This window comes from Geospiza fortis, unplaced genomic scaffold, assembly GCF_000277835.1.
Source record: "Geospiza fortis unplaced genomic scaffold, GeoFor_1.0 scaffold16, whole genome shotgun sequence".
Classification (NCBI taxonomy): domain Eukaryota; kingdom Metazoa; phylum Chordata; class Aves; order Passeriformes; family Thraupidae; genus Geospiza; species Geospiza fortis.
In genome coordinates, this window is record NW_005054302.1 from 6,359,636 (window position 1) to 6,379,956 (window position 20,321).

The following is a 20,321-nucleotide window of genomic DNA, read 5'->3' on the forward strand; positions in this document are numbered from 1 at the left end:
CGCTCTTCCCCTAAAAGGGCTGACAAAAGAGTAGTGATGAGAGAGAATTATGTCAAGGCAACACCAATCTCCCTCCCACACCTAAAAACATGAAGAAATGTGACTGAGCCCATTAAAGACCACCAAGAAAGCAGAACTGTTAGGAGGGAACATGCTCAGATAACACTACCAAACCAAATTTTTCACAAAAACTGTTCCTTCAAATCCCTATGGGAACAAAAGCGCATCATAAAAATCCCTAGAAAAGAATTTAAGGCAGCCCATCTTAAGGACTGCAACTCTGCCTCTCAAAATGAGCATTAGACTTTGTTCTCACACTGGGAGGATAAGAGTGCTGAGATGAACACAGAAAGTTCCAAATAGCAGATTTGCTCCTTTCTGGACTTGGAACATATTGTGAACAAATCATGCTGGTTGCCTTCTTTTTCTCTTGGGAATGCTCACAAAACCTTTCTGGTGGTGAAAGTTGAGCAATACCACTGCAAGATTACACATAAATCTTAATCCATCTAATAATATTGGATTGAGCTTTCTCCTTTGATCTTTCTCCAATGTTATGCTCTCCCAGGAGGAGTTTGCAAAGGCTTTGTTCTTTCTCAGAAACTAAGCATCCTTTGCATATCTAAACTATCCCATTTATTTCTTCTGGGGAGATTGTGTAGAGTTGATTATGCAGATAAATAATTAAATAGACTTAAGTGAAAGGCTCAAATAACTTGAGGAGAAATGTCACCTATGGGCAGCTGGCTGCTATATATTTTTAGTTTATGGTGAATAAAAAGAGTGATGTAAAAGATGTAAAAGAAATATGTTCTCCTCTCAAGGGCAACAGGGGAGTCTTTCTTTCTGTGCAATTGCAGGAGAAAATTATTGTCTTCCTGCTATAATACTGATTACTCTTAAAATAAAGATGGAATAGAAAGAAAAAATGCATTCTGCTCATAGTACTAATGAACTTTTCTATTTGTCCTACTCAGAGAAATAGGAGTGGATATTATACTGCCAGAAAATTTTTAAATGCCTGAAACAAAATTGGTCAGTGATTATAAAGAATATATTAGAAGAAAACTAAATATTGATTAAAAATCACACTACAGATTTCTGTAAGATTGAGGAATACAATTTGCATGTAATGCAACTTTTCTGTGATCATTTAGATTTGCTTTCAATCTGAAACTGCAGACTCCAAAATTTGAGTTCAAGATTTAGGCAGTTACCTTGGAAGATAGAGGCTCCACCTCAGCCCGAGGGGTATCAAACACAGAAGTCTGCTCAGCAGCCAGGCTTCCCCAGACATTAAGTTACTGCCTTGGTGGAAGGAGTGTGTGTGGATGGAAGAAGGGAACAAGGTCCTGCCAAAAGTAGGCAATCTGTCAAGTCAGGACTAACAGATCAGGAGGACAACAAGCACAGAGGGTTAGGCTGCAGCAGCCCTATGGTGAGGGAGCTCAGCTAGGACTGAGGAGATGGGGGCTCTTCCTGCAGCATTGCTGTTTTAACCATGAAGGTCTTGCTTGGGCCTTCGCTTCACTGACAAAGGAAAACAAAAAACAAAATAATATATCTTTCTTGTCAGAATGGATTGCTTCCTCAATGGAATGACACCACTTGTTGACAAACAGAAACCAGGTGGCATAATATATGAGGTTTTACTGTGGGCACTATCTCATGAAATTTTTTTATAGAATCATATTGCCACTGACAGTAATATTGACATGCATGCTGAAAAGCAGTTGCTTGGTGGAAACAAGGCGTAATGAATAAAGATAAATATCTATCCTGAAGGCAGATGGTACATGTCAAGTGCTATGTGGGTCACCTTTCTGCTTGGACTTACTTAATATCTCATTGAACATAGTGAGAAATTACATAAATAACATGACAGGTGAATCTGCAGATGATAGCACACATGGTTTTTTAATGAGAAATAAGCATCTACAGTTCTGTGAAGGTCATGGAATGGTGAAATTCATTGTGAGGACAATGCAGGTGAAGTAGGAAAATATAAATGGCTATTCATGGGGACAGAGAAACCTGAAAAGTCAGTAATGCACAGAGAGATATAAATTCCCAGTTCAGATTTCCTCCAATGAAATATGTGGTGCCTATTCTCTTTCACTAAGCTTTACCACATGTCAACTTCAAAATTATTCTTCCTTCCATTTACCTCTGCCAATTTTTTTGCTGAAGTCATTATATCCTCCTTTCATGTCTATTCTTGCTTCTTTCCCTTTGGTTTCTTTTCTACCCAAATGCTTCCGATTTCTAATGCCAGAGCTTTCATATGGGCAAAGAAATTATTTCCACACACCTGTTCAGTGGCCAGCATCCTCTATAATGCAGAACTGTGCAATGCTTCCTCTTCCCACTATCTCCTTTGTTTTATTTGTTAGGCTATGTTAGTCTGAAATGGAGGGAGAATAAAAGCATCTGGACAGAAAGAGCTCCCTCTCTCCAGGGGAAGATATTAAATCATCAAAGGGCCCTAACTGCAGCTCGGAGGTTTTCTATGAGGCAGTCCCCTCTCTTCCTTTGGCATCTCTGACGTGTTCAGTGTCTTGATTGCTTATGTAAGATCGAAGGCATCTGCTCCTCTCATTCTCCTTGTCCTTGCATAATGATGCTCTATCTGCAATCACACAGGCTATTTCTTTCATTCAGGTGGTCACTTTTCAGAGTGATTAGCAGCGATAAATGGGGATTTTTCATTTAGTGTTACAAAGTACTGAGAGCTTATGCCTTCTTTGCTTAATCCTAGAAAAACAAGGGCTAGATCAGGTTTTGGCTTTGTTCCAAATGTTATATTCATCAGGAAAAGCTGTTTTTATGACAGCAGTCATAAGATAAAATCAAGTGATTTTACAAAATAAACATGAAATAAAAATACATTATGTTAAATAGCCTGAGCTGTGATAAGTTAAATTCCTCACAATGTGTACATTACCTTATGATTTGTTTTTCATTCACAATCATACATGTCAATCTGTGATCAGTGACAAATATACATTTTAGATTTGATAATTGTCTCCATTTGTAGGCAAATTTCTGATATTTTCTGACCTATAATTTGCTCATATTTGAAATTTTTTCATATTTGCTGTCTTAAAGTCTTTTACAGATTGGAGGTACTATATTCTGATACACAAAAATGGAAGTCATAGGAGTGCCATTCTTTTCAAATCTGTATCACAATATGTATTTCAGCAGGTTGTTTCATATTTAAAGGGCTGGACTGGAGATGTGATAACAGGAAGGGCAGTAGGAACATGGAAAAATTTCTAAACAATAACAGCAGGAATCCAGTTAATGCTTATGAAATTGATGAGATAATTATCACCATCCAGTACAATTTCCCATTAGGGAATAATTCTGTAGCATGTGTGGTGCCAGGGCTGTGAAGTTACCTGCATAGATCAGGAGTGGCAAAACTGCAGAGGTGGCACTTTTATGGAGTTAGGAGAGGGTGGGTGTAGAACAGTGCACTGCACTACAGGAATTTTACTCATCACTTACTAAAACCAGATTGGAGCAGTGTCATTCTGCTCACTGCCATGGGAGAGCAGAATTAGGGAAAGCAAGATCAAAACTTCAAAGTAAATAGTCATGGCTTATTTTTATTGTAAGTAATTTTCCATGAAGAATTACTTTGACTCATTTTCACAGAGGCCAAACAGAACTATGAAACTACCCAAATCTATCATTTCAGCTGTCATGGGACACTATTCTTATGCCAGTTATCCTATCCCGAGTCCAATAAACAAACCATGTTTTGCTAGGAAGACCAATATGTTATTTGCCCTGTAGAAATAGCAGGGCAGTGTGAAATGCCACCAGAAAAACCAGGCAGTATCCTCAGATATTCACAAGCAGTCAACACTCAGTTTGGAAGAGGAAGGCATAGGTAATATTTTCTGATCTAATGCAAGAAAAACCCTCTCCTTCCTGGCCCTAAATCTGGCCATCAGCTCAGCAGTAAATTTGTCAGGCTGTTCAGCCAGAGCCGTGAAAGAAATTTTGCTCTGCCTCATAGCACTGGTAAGTACCCTTCCAATGTCCTCCTTCTGGCTCCTGCCAGTCCTTAGCACTTTGAAGGACCACAGGAATTAATGGATTTGGCCCATACAGTGTATTTAAAAGCAATCCTTTTTGCTGCTGGCAGTGGAAATGACTGAATCCCTGGAGCATTCACTGCCTCAGTTCAGTGATGACAGTGTTCTGGGTGATGCAAGGCAAGGGCACAGCTTCCTCTCTTCCTTGGCCTGTGAAGGACGAGCAGAGCTCATTTGCCAAGTTGGAATGGTGTTTTGAATATGCGTGTAGAAAAAAATATTCAGAGTTTGTTTGCTTTCTTTAATAGTAAACTGGCCACTCCCAATATTTTATTTTCATTTTCCTCACACTGTGGTTGTCATAATGCTGAAATACTTAGAGATATCTTTAAATAGAACTTCACCGAAATAAGAGACATATGTTAGAGGTCAGTGATTGGTAGTTTTGTCCCTTGAGAAAAGTAGGAAATGTGGCAGTAATAATTATGATCAAATCCAAATTGATGATGTGGACAGTTAACTTTACAACAAGCAATATGGAATATCAGGACTTTGTGCCTGGATCAAAAGTCAGAGAACTCAAACAAATCAAAAACAGTCGAGGAAGAGATATGAGGCTCTATAAAGGGTTTGGAACTGTTCTTTTTCCCCAAGTCTGACTCAATTCAAAGCCTGCCTTGTTCTTGTTCTTGTTCTTGTTCTTGTCCTTTTCTTCTTCCTCTTCCTCTTTATCTTCCTCTTCCTTTTCTTGCTCTTCTTTTGTGTTTTCCATGCCTCTCTCAGAAGATCATGTAAGTAATGTCTGATGTGAATTATCCAGTCTGCACCCAGGATGATGCAAACCTGACAGAATTCCCAGCGCATTTCTGTCCAAGTACAATGTAAGAAATGCAATCTGTGCTGGAATTCTAGTTCAGGTGATCTCATTTAAGAAAGACTTGCATTTTTCAAGTCCTTCCTCATCTGACAATTGTGTAGTATCTCCCTAATGCTGTGAACTTCACCTTGTTCATTAAGAATATTGTTTAATGTCTAATTCATTTGTGATACAGTTGTGCCCCAAATTTCAGCATTTTTGGCATAGGAATTTGAGGGTTGAATGAAGTCCTCAACATCTCACTCCTTTTGTTTGGATATGACTATTTTCTGCCATCTCTCCTGCAGCCCCACTTCATATTTTCCATCTCATTTGTATGGAACTTATCCCCAGTAGTATGCCATTGTTTCTCCAAAATGTACCACTTCTAGAGTTTGCATAAGCCCTTCTCAGCTGTGATCTAGCACCATAATAATGAAGGGGGAAAAAAAAGGTGCAAGAACAAGTCAAATTTTGTTGTAAAGCAACACTGTCTTGTATCATGCAGCCTTGTTCTCCTTTTTCTCATTCTTCTTAGTACCCCATGCAACCTTTTGTTATGTATTTTTCCCTCTAGTTTGACCCTTCAATTCCAGCCTCTTTTCAATCGTTTTGCCCTAAGCTCCCTGAGTTTTGGCAGGAGCTCTGTGCATTAGGTCAGGCTTCTTGGCAATGACCACAAGTTGGGCAATCTGAGTTTTCTTGAGGGTAGAAGATAATTGCTCATCTGTATTTTTACTGTTTCTATCCTTAGTATTTGAAAACTAATGATATTATTAGCATTCAATTCCCACATGGTCATAGACAGTGTGATTTCACATGACCCATCAAATATAGAAGAATGTTAAATGTTACTTTGAACTTTTTCAATAGTATTGATTTTTCAGCATCCTTCAGCACCTGCCTCCATTATCTAACCATTCTTAGGCTTGCAAGAATTTCTTAATATTGAATCTGTCTTTTTTTCTCATACAAAGTAAGCCAATTATGCCTTATTCTACTGCATTTGACAAGAAAGGAAGTTGAGGTATGTCTATCTATATTCACAGTGCACTTACAAAGGCCTTCTTTTCCTACTGCTCTCTTTTTATCTATTCTCCTGCTCTATGCTACAAAGATTTCTCCTTCCTCTTTCTCTCCCCGAATGTTGATAAAACAAAACATTCAAAGCCAGCATGTCATTCTCTGAACAATTTCTTGAATCCCAACTCTTTAATCCCCAATTTTAAAACTACTAGGCAAACAGGGTTCACTGTGAAAAGCAACAGGAAACCAAGAAGATGTTTAGGATTGAACTAAAAAATTTGGGATCATAATTTTGAAGCGTAAACCTTCCTGTTTCTAAAATAGCTTTTCTAGCAAGATGAAAAATGGAACAGTCTTATATCTGATAAAATTAAATCTTAAGCAATGAAGGATCTTGCTAGGAATTTTCCACAAGAATCACTGAACTCTTTAATATATATATTCAATTTTGTGGAATGCCTCACATGATATTTTCTACTGAATGAGTTTTACATCATGAGGTAATAACATTTATCTCTAAAGTCTTGTGTGACTTTAGTAGTAGAAGGAGGTGTCAGAGTGATACTTGGAAAATTAAATTCAGTTTATCTATAATGGAGCAGCAAAGATAACTTAAAGATACTGTCCCATCACCATGACTCAGCCCTGATCTGTGGGAACAGACAAGCTCTCCTAGTTTTTTTGGCCCATACAGTTGCTGTCCTCACTGCAATTTGAAAGAGAAGGAAAATCCAGCATGTTGCTGTTCCAAGGAATAATTCAGAACTGAGAACTACCAAGCTCATTACATGCATGAGACAACAAATTGGAAAATAAGAAGAGTTTTTTTCCCCCTAAGGAAATTGTTAAGGCAGATGGACTGCATGTGCAAAGATGCACCTCGGAGAAGTGATTTCAATTATTTGGTTCCTTCCTGTTATCCTGACCAGTAACGTAGCTGCTGGCACTCTATATACTGGACTCCTAGACTGCAAATAAAATTCATGGTGGTTTATGGTGTAAACATTATTTTCAGCATTTTTTATGACCTTGGCTTTTTTCTTCTTCCTTTTTTTTCTTCCTTCTGGAAACAGGAGAGTAGGAAGCTCACATAACTCACAGATCTTGGCTGCAGCTGCACTCAGGATTCTTCTCATTCTAGAAACATCAAACAAATCTTATCAACCTCCATTTCTCCTCATCACAAAATACTCTACTGTTTCACTCATCTGCACTTTGTCCTCCCCAAAGAAACTGTGATTGATGTTTTCTATCAGTTTATGCTAAACTACCTTCTAGGGTAATTTATTTTCTTAATAAAAGTTAAGAGCTGGTGGTTTGCTACTGCTTCCTTTGTGCTGCTAATCATCTTGATGAGTAGGCAGTCAAAACAATTCTTTCCAAAAACAGGGAAAAATGTAGAAAGCAGATACATAGACCTGCAGACAGGGTGTTGGCCGACAATTTTTCTTTGTATTATGCTTATGATGATTCAAGAGAACTGCATTGAACTAAGAAGAACACAAAGGCTTTGAATGAACTTCATGGTTCACCCAATTTGTGAACTTCTGTCCTCCTAGAAAATATTCAGTATCCTTGTTTAAATGCCTCTTAATTGATTTGACTCGCTTGAAAAAAAAAATGGAAGAAAAAGTAGTAGGTTGAATTTATAGAGGACGACTAATGTTCAGTGTAACATCAATTTAGCTGATTGATATTTAAGAAATACAAACATCTCTGTAGGTATGTTTCTAACAAGGAGCTCAGTTTTCTCAGTGATTCATGAGGTGGACCTACTAAAAAATAAATTAAATAATGGAAATTAAATGCTTGATGGAAAATTGGTGAAATTTGCTGATCAAGAAACTTTAGATTATTAAATAACTATGATGGCTGCCCCATTGGAGACATCTTAAAGTGGGGCAAAATAAAAAAAAAAAAATCTAGATGAGCAATGGACTTCAGGAAATTCCAGGATTTTTTAAATTATAGTTTTTATTTTTCCCCCAGCATTTCTCATAATGAGCTCATGAAACACTTCTGTCCAAATTACAAATGGCCATAGGACCTGGAATTGCGAGGGAATGGGTGATCAAAAATCAAATAGCAAGAAAAGCAAGGACACTTAATTCCATATAGCCACCTATAACTTTCCTTGATTAGTTCTGTAAATCCTGCTTGTACCAGAATAACCATTTCAGAACTGTTTACTGGCAATGCAGATACAAGAAGTGGAATGGGAAATGTTGTTTTTACTTTCAGGAAAGAGTTATATGAAATGTCATATAAAAGCACTTTTCATCACTTAATAATGAAGTTCAAATTTATTGGAATCACTGTTCCTCGATTGTGTATGTATAGATTATGATTCGTCATAAAACTGATATATTTTCAGGTTTCACAAGACAAGATTTCCTTCCCCTAGCAGTGTACACTAGATGAGGATTTTGAAACAAGTCTGTCCTTGAGCCGGAGTTTAGAGGGTGACAGGGTTATTTCCAGTTTAAATTTTTCAATGGTTCCATGAAACATTGATCAATTTTTCAATGGAAACTTGGATATGGATACAATTCATGTATTCGTGTGTGTGTTTGTTTGGTTGATTTTTTTGATTGTTTGTTTTAACACACATATGGCTACGTCCAGAGATAATGAGCAGACACCACTCCTTATATTGTGTCAGAGTATGTTCTCAGTGCTGCCTTGGTGCTTCTGAAAAATGACTTTGAGATTTGCAGAGTGTGCAGATGGAACTCAGATGGTGATATATATTTTGTAGACTGTCTCCTCACTACAGGGAATAATAACTAGTTGCATGCACTTTGTGCATTCTTGATTGTAAAGGTGGCTCAAGAGAAAAAAGCTTCTGGTACAATTTTTCAGGATGTAATCCATCCTGACTTTAAAATCAGCAATTCTTTCCTAAAGATTACACTATATTCTGTCAGCAACATTCTTCCAGATATTTTCTGCCAGTCATTAAATGTACAAATAAGGTGTTTATACAAAAAAGGCAAAACCCCCCATATTTTTTAGTGTCTCCCTGATCATCTCATGCTAAAATTATAAGAACTGAAAGGCATTATGAGAAACAAAACAACTTGCATGGGTCTGTCTGTACCATATTTCCCAGGAATATATCAGAAGGATGCAAACAGTATTTTCTAACCATTTAAGGCTTACAAATTCTGTCTCATAAAAGCTTTGTAAATAATTAATTAAAAAATCTGCTATTCTCTACAAGCACTGTAGAAATAAATGTACCTCATTCTGAAAGCAAAACATTTTCTTATGCTTTAAACAGTAATTCTTTGAAACAGCACAATGCTGAACTGTATAAAATTGTTATTTAGAGACCAATAAGAAGGATGTGGCTTGTAAAAAAGGGTTTACCCTTCAGTAAGCTAGTTTCTATATCTAAAATGTTAATGTGCAGTTGGGTGCTTATCTAAATTTAAGTCAGCAGTGTCTTCTATTTTGTTTACCCATCAAAATAAACTAGAAATACAATCCACTGACCATAGAATTTAATCTTTACCTCTTCATGCTCAGACTATGAGTGAAATAAAAGCTCAGCATTGACATTTCTGTTAGTAGTTTTAATTGCTTTAAAAATACATGTAGCTGTTCTGTTCAGTTAAAAAATATAGTGGAATTTTATATACGTGCTGTATTGTTGCAGCTTGCTGTTTCAGTTATTCAGTTCCCCTAGACCAGACAGCTGTGATATTGTATCATTTCCTAACAGCTGACTGAAAGAGAACTCAAAGGAATTTAAAAACAACATAGATGAGCCTATGCATTTCGCTACAGATGTGTGCATAGAGCTTTTTCCCAACCTGCGATCATCTCCAAGTAATTTTATGAACACTGAATATTAGGTTAGCCAATATTCTGCCATAGGGACTGTTGCCAAAAAAAAAAAGTCGTTCCCTAAATAAAGAAAAGGTCTTCAAAACTTCCTGGAACTAGAAGTGATTGGGTTTTTTTTCAGATTATGTTTTGGTTAAACATTACTTCTTTAGTGTGAGAAAGACTGGTTTATATATGGGTATGAGTAATGTATATCAAGTCAGGGGAGAGGATAAAGAGGATAAAGGTAATGAAATTCCAGATTGGCCCACAACTGAATAACAGATGGAACATAGAAGACAAAAGGATTCTTTTTTCCTTGGTGTGCCTTTGTCTCTTATCTAATATGCAAGTTTAATCCCAAATAATCCCAAACCAGTAAATAATAGTACAGAGAGTGACAAAAGATATGAAACTGAGTTGATTCAAGAACCAGGACACCGCAGGAGGGGGGACATTCAGCATATGATGCAAGAACAGCCTCAAAAGCAATGCACAGACTGGGAAAGCTAAGGACAGGTTGATTATACCACCCTCACAACAAGAATTCAGAGGCAGTATTTGAAGCCAGCAAGTGACAGATTCAAATGAAGTTAGACACTATATTTTTATATGGTGCATAGTTACCTTTGTTGTAGGACCTGTATCTAAATTTCTATGTGAGACCAAGAAGCAAAAAAAGAAAGCAAAGACTGGAATACACCAAGAAATGCTAAATGCATTATTCATGACAAATGCATAAATAAATTTCATATGTGAAATCCCTTGTAGCGTCACCTGTGAACCATGAGCCCCTGGAGGAAGGAAGAGAGCTCAGATGAATTCCCATTTTATCAGTACCAGTATCACTGTATGCTGCCCCTTTCCTGTGATCTTCCTTAGGCATCTGCCACTTGGCACTGCTGGAAAAAAAGGACCAGCCTTCATAGTCTTAGCTAGACATCTGATCTCATCCAGTACAGCTTTCCTTGTGCTCGTACTCCTGGAACATACAGTTGTGTTCTAAATGTGTTTGTGCATTCCAAACTGAAAAATTAAATTTTAATGTACAGGAAACAAGCTGATCCACGAACTGCAAATTGGTGCAGCCGGGGTTGCTATGAGATTGCATCCTTTTTCTCATCTACCTCTGGGATGAAATAGAGAGGCAAAAGATGTTTTCAAGGGTTTAAATGCATACAAGTGCTGCACACAGTAGGTGCAAAGCAATTTGACCTCTGGTCCTTCAAAGTAAATGAAAAGTGATGTATCAGCCTGTGTAACCTGTAAGGACTCTTTCCATTACCCACACCAACCTGATGCAATGTCACAGTTTTTATACCTTAAATCTTCTGTTAAATTTGTTTGAAATGGTCCTATTACTGCATAAGTAATTAGTGAGGTAACAAATAAATATGCAAATGAAGATTAAACAAAAGGACAGAGATCTTGACTCTGTAAGCTTTATTCCTTTTGTTTTTTTCAGAACTTGCTGTGAAGTGGAATAACCCCTTTCCAGTGAGATCCACAGCTTTATTATGTACTTTCTCTACTGATGTATTAGGAAGTACATTACATTCAGTCCCTGAATTACTATGCTTTTTAGATGCTAAGGAGAGTTGTAGAGAACAAAGTTAGCTGCCTCATTTGTCATGTCTTTCTTCCATTACAACCTGTTTGGTGCTACCCATCTGTCATCCACATGAAAAAGAAACTCCGTATTAGTCTCTTAAATCTGCCCTGAAACACCAAAAATGAGACCTGCAAGGACAAAAAGAAATTTACTATTGTGTATAATCTGGGATGCCAGAGAGTCTGGAAACTCCAGACCCAAGGTGCGCTCCCTTCCAAGGTCTGAATTTCCTCTCCCAGTCATAAACCTCCCAAGGTAACAGAAAAGCTGACAGTATCAGATGACAAAATAGTTGTCCCTGGAAGGCCCATGAAGAAGAGAAAACTATATCAGAGAAAGGTAAGGCTGTTTCTAGCTTTATAAAGAAGACAGACCTTCCTGTGGAAAGCAAGAGGTCTGTAAGCTGTTTCAGAGAGTAAGCTGTAAGCTGTTCTCTGAAACAGTGCCATGTGAGTTCATTAATGTCTATCTGTCCCCTCCATATTAGGCTTCAAAATGTTTCTCATACTGGTACAGTGAAGCAGTTGTGAGTGAGGGATCTGTCAAACCGCAGCACAACAGAAATTTATCCTGTAGGAGTCAGACAATGAGAGTCTCCTCCTTCAGGGGATATCACTTAAACTACTTGTAAGCAAACCCCACTTACTGCAGAATCACAGAATATGCTGGGTTGGAAGGGACCCACTAGGATCATCAAAATTCAATTCCTGGTCCTGAACAGGGCCATTTCCAAGAGTGTGCCATTTCCAGCATGTGCCTGAGGGTATTGTCCAAATGGTTCTTGAACTCTTGAATCCTGTCTCTTGCTGTACATGGAACCATCAGCACACACTTCATAAGGTCACAGGGCCACAGCATGAACAGCAGCAGATTGTCTTAATAAATGTTAGGGGCATTTTTTTACTTTCCTCTTACCCCTTCCCTTTTTATTTTTTTTAATATCCGTTTCATTTCTATTCAGCATTTAGATGCTTGACAAGACCCTGGTCCCAAGTGCTGAAAAAGATTCTGTCCTGAGTATCTGAAATACATTAACTAAAGTGGAAATTTTAGTAAATTAAGGTGTACAAGTGACAGCCTTAACATCCCCACTATGTGCATCATGCCAGTGTATATATCCACACTCATGCATATGTGTATTCCTTTGGAAGATAACCTCAGCCTATGCTGTGACCACAACAGTAGAAAACAAAGCTGCTGTGCTTAAGCCATAACCCTGCAATTAATGCAGCAGGGAGAAGATTCAGCATCATCTGTCATCTGTGCAGAGTTAAAAGTGGAAGAACATTTGCTGTAACTAAAGTACTGGCTGAGCTCCTCTCATCAGAAAACAGCAATTTCCTTTTAAATGTTCACTGGCAAGGCGAAGTTATTTCCTCAGTTTTCATTATTTTTAATTTTTTTTTCCAAAGGAAATAGCATTTAAGCTGTAGTTTAAATAAATATGAATATGGTGAAAAATCTTTGTAGTATGTTCTAGCACTCTTGTTTTTACAGAGCTATCACTATCAGCTGAAATATCTCACCTCAGAAGGTAAAATTGTTTCATGAGATAACATTTTCCCTTCAGCCCCATGAAGGCCCAGTGGGCATATTTCTGGATGCACTTGAAAGCAGCAGAACCAGCTGTGCACCTCCATATGTGAAAGGTCTGATCAGAGGAGCCTCATTTTAAAACCGACAGAACTGACAGAAAGCTTGTTTTGCTACAACAGAGCGATTCACAGCTCCAGTACAGTTTAATGCCAAGTTTTAAATGCTTTAATGAGTCAAGTCGGCTAGGAGTCAGAACATGATGTAGCTGTGTGGCTTTGCTGCAGAGCCTGACATCCCCAATCAGCCATAAATTAATTTTCACAAAGGGTAGAGGAAGATATTCAGAAAGGAGCAATGTGCCCTGATACTGTCAGTCTTATCAGTGGGATATTGCATTGACATTCTAGCCATTAGCTGTGAACCTGGTGTAATGATTACAAATTAAGTAATAGAGTGAAATTAAGAAAAGATAAATTTTGGAACGAAGAGCTGAAAATGTTTGAGGTCTGCAAGACAGGAGCAATGTCAAAGACACCTGTGGGAAATCTGATTTCCAGGACTACATTGGACAAAGAGCTAGTGAGTATCCTGAGATATAAACCCTACTGTGGCAGGCATTTGGCCTCTAGCTTTATGATTTGTAGAATATTGCTATAAAAGTGAGATTAGAATCTTTTAGATAACAGTTTGGTGGGTGGTTTTTTTGTTTTTTTTTTTTCCTGGAAAGTCTGGATGATGTAAACCAGAACTTTTTTCTATAGAAATGCAGCATTTTTTATGAAACATTGCCAGAGAATTGATTGTCATGTTTTAGGGCAGAATCACAGGTAAATACCTGAAATGGTCACCTTCTCAACACAGGACATGGGGCCACTCTGTCTTTGATGAAGCCAGACTTCTACATAGAAACAAATGAGTGAGGCTAGAAAGAAAATATGTAAAAGGGGGAGCCTGCACCTGTAGTATCCCCACTTACAGCGCTGATCCCACTGGGACCAGAGGTCTCAGTGTCTGAGCCTTTATTTGACTGAATTTTATGTTTTCTGTAAAGGTGAGGTGTTGAAACAAGACACTTCTCACCATCCAAGAGAGATTGAAGTTAAGCACCTTGAAAACATCTCAACAAAATGGAGTTATGGCTGTACTTCAGGACTTGGATTTAGGCAGCCCTGAACTGTAGGGAGTTTGAACAGCATCCTGCCACATGAATACTGCATAGATCCTTAAAAAACACTGCAGTCTTGGGTGGTTTGAAACCAATTGTTTAGTTTTATGGACAGAAGCAGTCATTAATTAATCACACTATTTATCCCTCACCAAATTAAGCTGGTCTTTTAATGGTGTAGAATCAATATAACCCATATAGCAAATTAACTCTATTTTGTGCATTAGTTTCCCACATTTTCTAAAAGCAGGGGAGCAGTAACTTGTTTACTTCTAAAGGAATTAGTAGAAACTGGCATTTCTTATAAAATTGTAGCTCAAACACCCCCCAGTGAATGTGGGTGTGCTTATGAAATACTAAAAATATGAATCTTCCCAGAAAGTATAGGACATTGTCAGTGATTCTTCTTTGCACAAAGACATGCTCATTGCTCCATGGTGGCATCTGGTACCTTACAGAACAGAGCCCATCTGCTTGTGAATCATGCTGTGCTGGTAGCTTGGGAAAGTTTAACTTCTTGCTTATTCTTGCAAAAGTGCAAAAGCCCCAGGGACAGCTGGGAGATCAGTAATCTGATCCCTGAGGACCAGGCTCAAGAAGCAGCAAAACCCTGCCTAAGCCTTATTTCTCATTCAGCTGGAAGGTGGCTGGAACAAAATAGTCATGGCTTTTTAGAGTCCACACACCAGATGGGATCCCTACAGGGACAGTAAAGAGGGCACCAGGTCTCAGGGGCTCACTAAAAGGTGCCCCAGCCATTCAGTCTAAATATGGATTTGATAACCAGTCCTTCTGGGTTTGCTGTTTCTCCTTAAATACCACGTTGCTCTGACACCCTTGAAGGCAGCACGCCTTGCAATGACAGTGCCTGCACCAAAGCAAGGCATCTGTGGGGCACCTCCAGACAGAAATTCAGTCATTCCTCTCAGCAACTTGTCTTTGCAAGAGTAAAGCAAGACAACTACATAAGAATAGACTCCAAGCCCTAAACCTGCTACTTTACCTGAATGTCCCTCCAATAGAGAGGGGCACCCAACTTTCTTGTAGGATACTTTTCTTCCTTAGGTTCCTTCCAGACCTTATACAACTCTTATTTATGAGACTCCATCCAGTTCAAGTTCATAGGGCTGAATTTCTTCCATAACTTTAATAAAGTTAAGAATGCTATGGATAATGTAACCTCACAGACATCATTTGAATGTGTGTTTTATGGAACCAAATAAATGTTTCCACTTGGGCCACCTTTAGCATTACTGTAGATATGACCCTTCATTATCCTGAACTGTAACTGCTAATATAAATAATTTATGCATCCATTAAGAGAGTTTTCATAACAAAAATAGGTTTATAGTGCAATTCTACTATGTGCAGGCTATTTGCAATTGAGACCATAGGGTCAATAGATATTTAGACTTTTTTATGAGCATCTCTTCAGCTAGTGCAAAAAGTCAATGTTTTTGTTGCCTTAATCTCTAATAATAATAAAAAAGGGTAAAGAAGAAAACTATTCTTACTATAAGTTTCTAGAAGAGAACTAATTTTTTACTTTAATATTGCTGCAGATAAAATAAAGATAAAAGAAATTCCCTGCCCTAACACATGTCTTTAAAAATGTGCGCTACTTATCAACATGTGCCATGTGTCATTAAAGCTCCTTCTGTCACCGGTTGTTGTTTACACAGTTGCACTTCTACAAAACTTGAGTCACAAAAGAGAAGATAGAAATGAAAACTTCATTAAATTAGGGAAATAAAATGAAGTTCAAACCATCCCCAGCTGGATGGCACTTATGTGTTTGTGTGTGTGTGCATGCAAGTGCGTATGCATGTGCACATTTTTAGTGTGGGGTTTTGTCATGGCTCTTATCAAAATGTAGAGAACAGCTACTTCTGACACACTTCAGTAGGAGCATGGGAACATTCTGCCTTCTTTAGTGGGATCTACAGATCACAGTCACATAGAAAAACACAGATGATAATTTCCTTTTCAGTATATTAATGAGAAGAGCCGCTTTGTACTATAATGTATAACACTATATGCACAGTGATTGTAAATTTAATTTTTAACTAACACACACAAAGCTGAGGGTTTGCTTAATTATTCTCTGCATGAGCCTAAATAGAGCAACAGACAACTTTTTATTTTCTGCAGATGTTAGAGCAATGCCAAGGGACCCACACAGCACACAAGATCTACCAGGGACACACAGGATGGACCTGCCCTCTTTGTCATGCACAGATGTCTGAAATACATTCAGGGCACCTGAGACACCTGCAAAGAGCTGGCTGACAGAGCACCAGCAGGATCCATGCCTTGCTTCAGCAGCAGCTAGACACCTTCTGAAATGGCAATAAAATGATAGAACAGGGCTAAAGGAGGATTGGGATGGGAATCAGTTTAGGAATAAGTTGACTTAGGCAAGGTAGGTGACTGTATATCAGAGATGTTCTGAGATCAGTTCAGCCAGTGCAGGTATGCTGCCCAGCCTTCAGTTGTTGTCTCTGAGGCTGTCTCTCCCTAAGATCCTGTGCCCCATCTGCCAGTCAACTGCAGATACCCTGCTTGTCTTTTGGTATCTCAGATATCCTGCTTGTCTTTTGGTATCAGTAACCCTCTATGTTAAGGAAGTTCTTTGCTAGCTATAGGGACAGCTTAGTTATCTATTTGCACAGTCCCATGTAGATACCTAAAGGTGTGGAGTCTGTGATCCAGCTGTGAACTCCTTATGTCTTTCACAGAGAAATCAGCTAGGCTTGCATGAAAAATATTCTGAAAATTTTATTTTTTATTATATACAGTTCCTCTTATGTATGCCAAGTCTGGATGTGCAAATCCTTTTCTATGATCGAAATCAGAGGAATGCCTTGCAATGCCAGTAAGCATGGACTGAAGGCTTAGTATAAAAAATAATCATGGGATCTCTCCTGCAAAGCATATAACATGTTTCATTAGAGGAAAGGCATTGCTAAGGCTGAAAAGAGACTGCAGAGGATTATCAACACTATTTAGGACTTTCAGCTTCTGAGTCATGAGGCAAGATTAGTGGCACAAAAAGAACAGAGATTTCACAGAACTCCATCCCATCTGGAAAACAGCATAACACAGTCATGTTGAGAAACTCTTTGTTACTGTAACTAATTCAAAAAAACCATGGTGCCTTGATGTTGGCTTACATTTGGGAAAGTTTTTTTAGCAGAAGTTCTGCAAATCTTCAAGTACCACAGTATATTCAGACAGAAAGGAGTCATCATTTTTTCAGTGAGGGAAAAATAATTACAAGGAAAAAATGCCCTCTATTTGTCCTTTAAACCTTTTGATTTTGAATTCCATGAACCTAGGCTGGAGAGCTGACATTTTTACAGGTAAAAGGGTTTTAGTCTGAAGTATAAGAAAGGTTTGGTTCTGTTCAGGAAGATTCATCTACCAATACACTCCTTTGCTAGCATTATTTTTTTTTTCCTTTCCCTCCTGTAGACAGTGTTTCTGCAACAGTATTGGCAGAAGACTCTTAATTTTTTTCTTCTTTGGCTTCTGTTTTTTTTCTGTTTCTGGGAATCCTGTGCATAGGTGCAAGAAGAGACATAGACATAAGGAAGAAAGTAAATGGAAAGAATCCAGAATAAAAGGGGACACAATACAAGACGGAATGAAGTTTTCATCCATTCTTCATGATTCTTTTTTTTTATGTCCACAGTGAACAGTGACGTCCTTGGATGTCAAAGCTGGGTGTTAGGAGCTGTGCTGGAAGGAGCTAAGACATTAAGTAGTATTTTCTCCTACTGTGGTTCTAATTGCCAAGCAAAGAGAGCATAGAGCCACCTAAAATCACAAATGCAGGATTTGTGCCAAAAAAGATTGCCAGAATCTGTTCATCTTTGTGCAATTCCACTTTTTCATGTTTTACAAATTCTCACTTAACTGGCTAAGTTTTCATGGGTCGTCTGCCAAAATTACCTTCATTGTCTTTTTCCTGCTTCTCTAATAATGGATATTGGAGAGCGAGTCAAGAAATCCAACAAATATTTACACAAGGAAGAAACTTTACAAATTGAGCATGACCTATGAGACCCAAAAATAATTTATGAGTTACTACAATTGGAGGGCAACTTATTTATAAGAAAGCAAAAGAATAGAGATGTAAGAGTATAAAAAAGCTGTTAGATGTATTTGGGGAGACTGAGCAACACTTAATGCTTAGTTACTGACTCCTTTTCTTTTCTTTTCTTTTCTTTTCTTTTCTTTTCTTTTCTTTTCTTTTCTTTTCTTTTCTTTTCTTTTCTTTTCTTTTCTTTTCTTTTCTTTTCTTTTCTTTTCTTTTCTTTTCTTTTCTTTTCTTTTCTTTTCTTTTCTTTTCTTTTCTTTTCTTTTCTTTTCTTTTCTTTTCTTTTCTTTTCTTTTCTTTTCTTTTCTTTTCTTTTCTTTTCTTTTCTTTTCTTTTCTTTTCTTTTCTTTTCCTCTCCTCTCCTCTCCTCTCCTCTCCTCTCCTCTCCTCTCCTCTTCTCTTCTCTTCTCTTCTCTTTTCCTTTCTTTTATTTTCTTGTTAAAGAAGAAGTACATTCAAGAATAAAGATAGGAAAAGAACACAAGCTGAGGAGCAAAATCAAATAGCATAAATGAGGGTGACATTGACAAGTGGAAAACTGGCCTTTTGTTCCTTAAAACAACTTCTAAGGAACTAAAAAACATTTATAGAAACCCAGCAAAGCTGCATGATATACTGACTTCTTTCTTGCTCTTTGCAAGCCATGAGGTCCTCTGGTAAATGTCTTGGCTTGAGGAGTTTTGGTGCCATGCCTGACCAGCTGTAGCCATCATTCTGTGTACCTCTGTGTACCTCTGAGCCATTAGCACAGCACAATTTCTCTTCTGGCATAGAATATTTTCACTGGAAACCTAATGGGAGGGATTAAGGTTAAAACATTCTAAAACCAAAACCCATGGCCATGGATCTGGGTATAATACATTGCCCTAGGAGCTGTGAATGTTACAAAAAGAACTCCTTCAGGACATAAATAGTTCACAACCATTTGTTTTAATGACGCACATTTTTCAAATCTTGACTTAACGAAAGAGGCTGCCAAGTTTATTTCAGACCATTTATAGACCAGAAGCAATTTTGAGGACTTTATTGAATATTGCAGATTTATTCTGCAAGATGAACTTATGCAGATTTCAATAATAACAACAATATTGGGTAATTGAGAGACTTGGAACAGACTTGATGGATTATCACCTTTTTCCTGTCATTCTATGGCACACTACATAAATGTATAAAATTATTACATTGAAGTAAGATGTGATGGAGAAAATTTCAAATTACAAATGCAACTCTTACTGAGTGTTATTCAAAAGTGCAGTGCCACACTCCTGGGTCCCCAGATCTGAAGTGTGTTAGAATTATTGATAAACTCCAATATTGTTTACATGGCTCTTATGGATCAATCAGTGTTACATCTACAGAATGCATTAAAAAATCTGAAGAGCTGTCTCATCTATCTTCACGTCTAAAACAACAATGGCTTTCTTGAGAAAATTTAGGATTATACAAGATTGACAAGAAACTATACAGGACTGACAAGATACTTTTTAACCCTAACTCATTCTTTATACATCTACTTTTCAGAGTTCTGTAATACCCAAAGTTTAATTTCTATTCTCTGTACACTGAGAAAGTAATTGGTATGATGTCCATTTCAGGCAGTCAGCGAGTGAAGAACCTCCCTTCTCTGATGGACTGTCACATCTTTCAATATTTTCTTGACTGGAACTTAACAGAAGAGGTGCAGTCTCAGGAAACAAGGATTCTGTAGCATCACAGTATTAAAATGAAAAGAAAAATGGGATTGAACACTCATCTCCAGTTTAAGACTGCTAGACACTTTATCTGGAAAAATAAAGAGAGACCTGAGTTACAACAATGAAAAAGGTTTAAGGAACTTGATCCCAAAATAATCAAGAATATTACTTTGACCTCTCTTTACAAAAAAAAGAAAAAAAACTCCATCTCTCAGTAGATCAGTATCTCCTCAAAAATGGAGACTGTACTTAGGAATTTGTCTGAAAGAAAAGTTTTGGTGGCAATTCAGGCATAAGAAAGTCCCACCATAAAACCCATTATCTTATTCCAGCACTCCAGTTCTCTGTTTCTCCATCTGTACTGGCAAGGGTTCATATTTAGAATGACATGAGGGAGCACCTCAAAGCACATAGCTAATGGGAAATATAAAACCTGTAATGAAAAAAAGA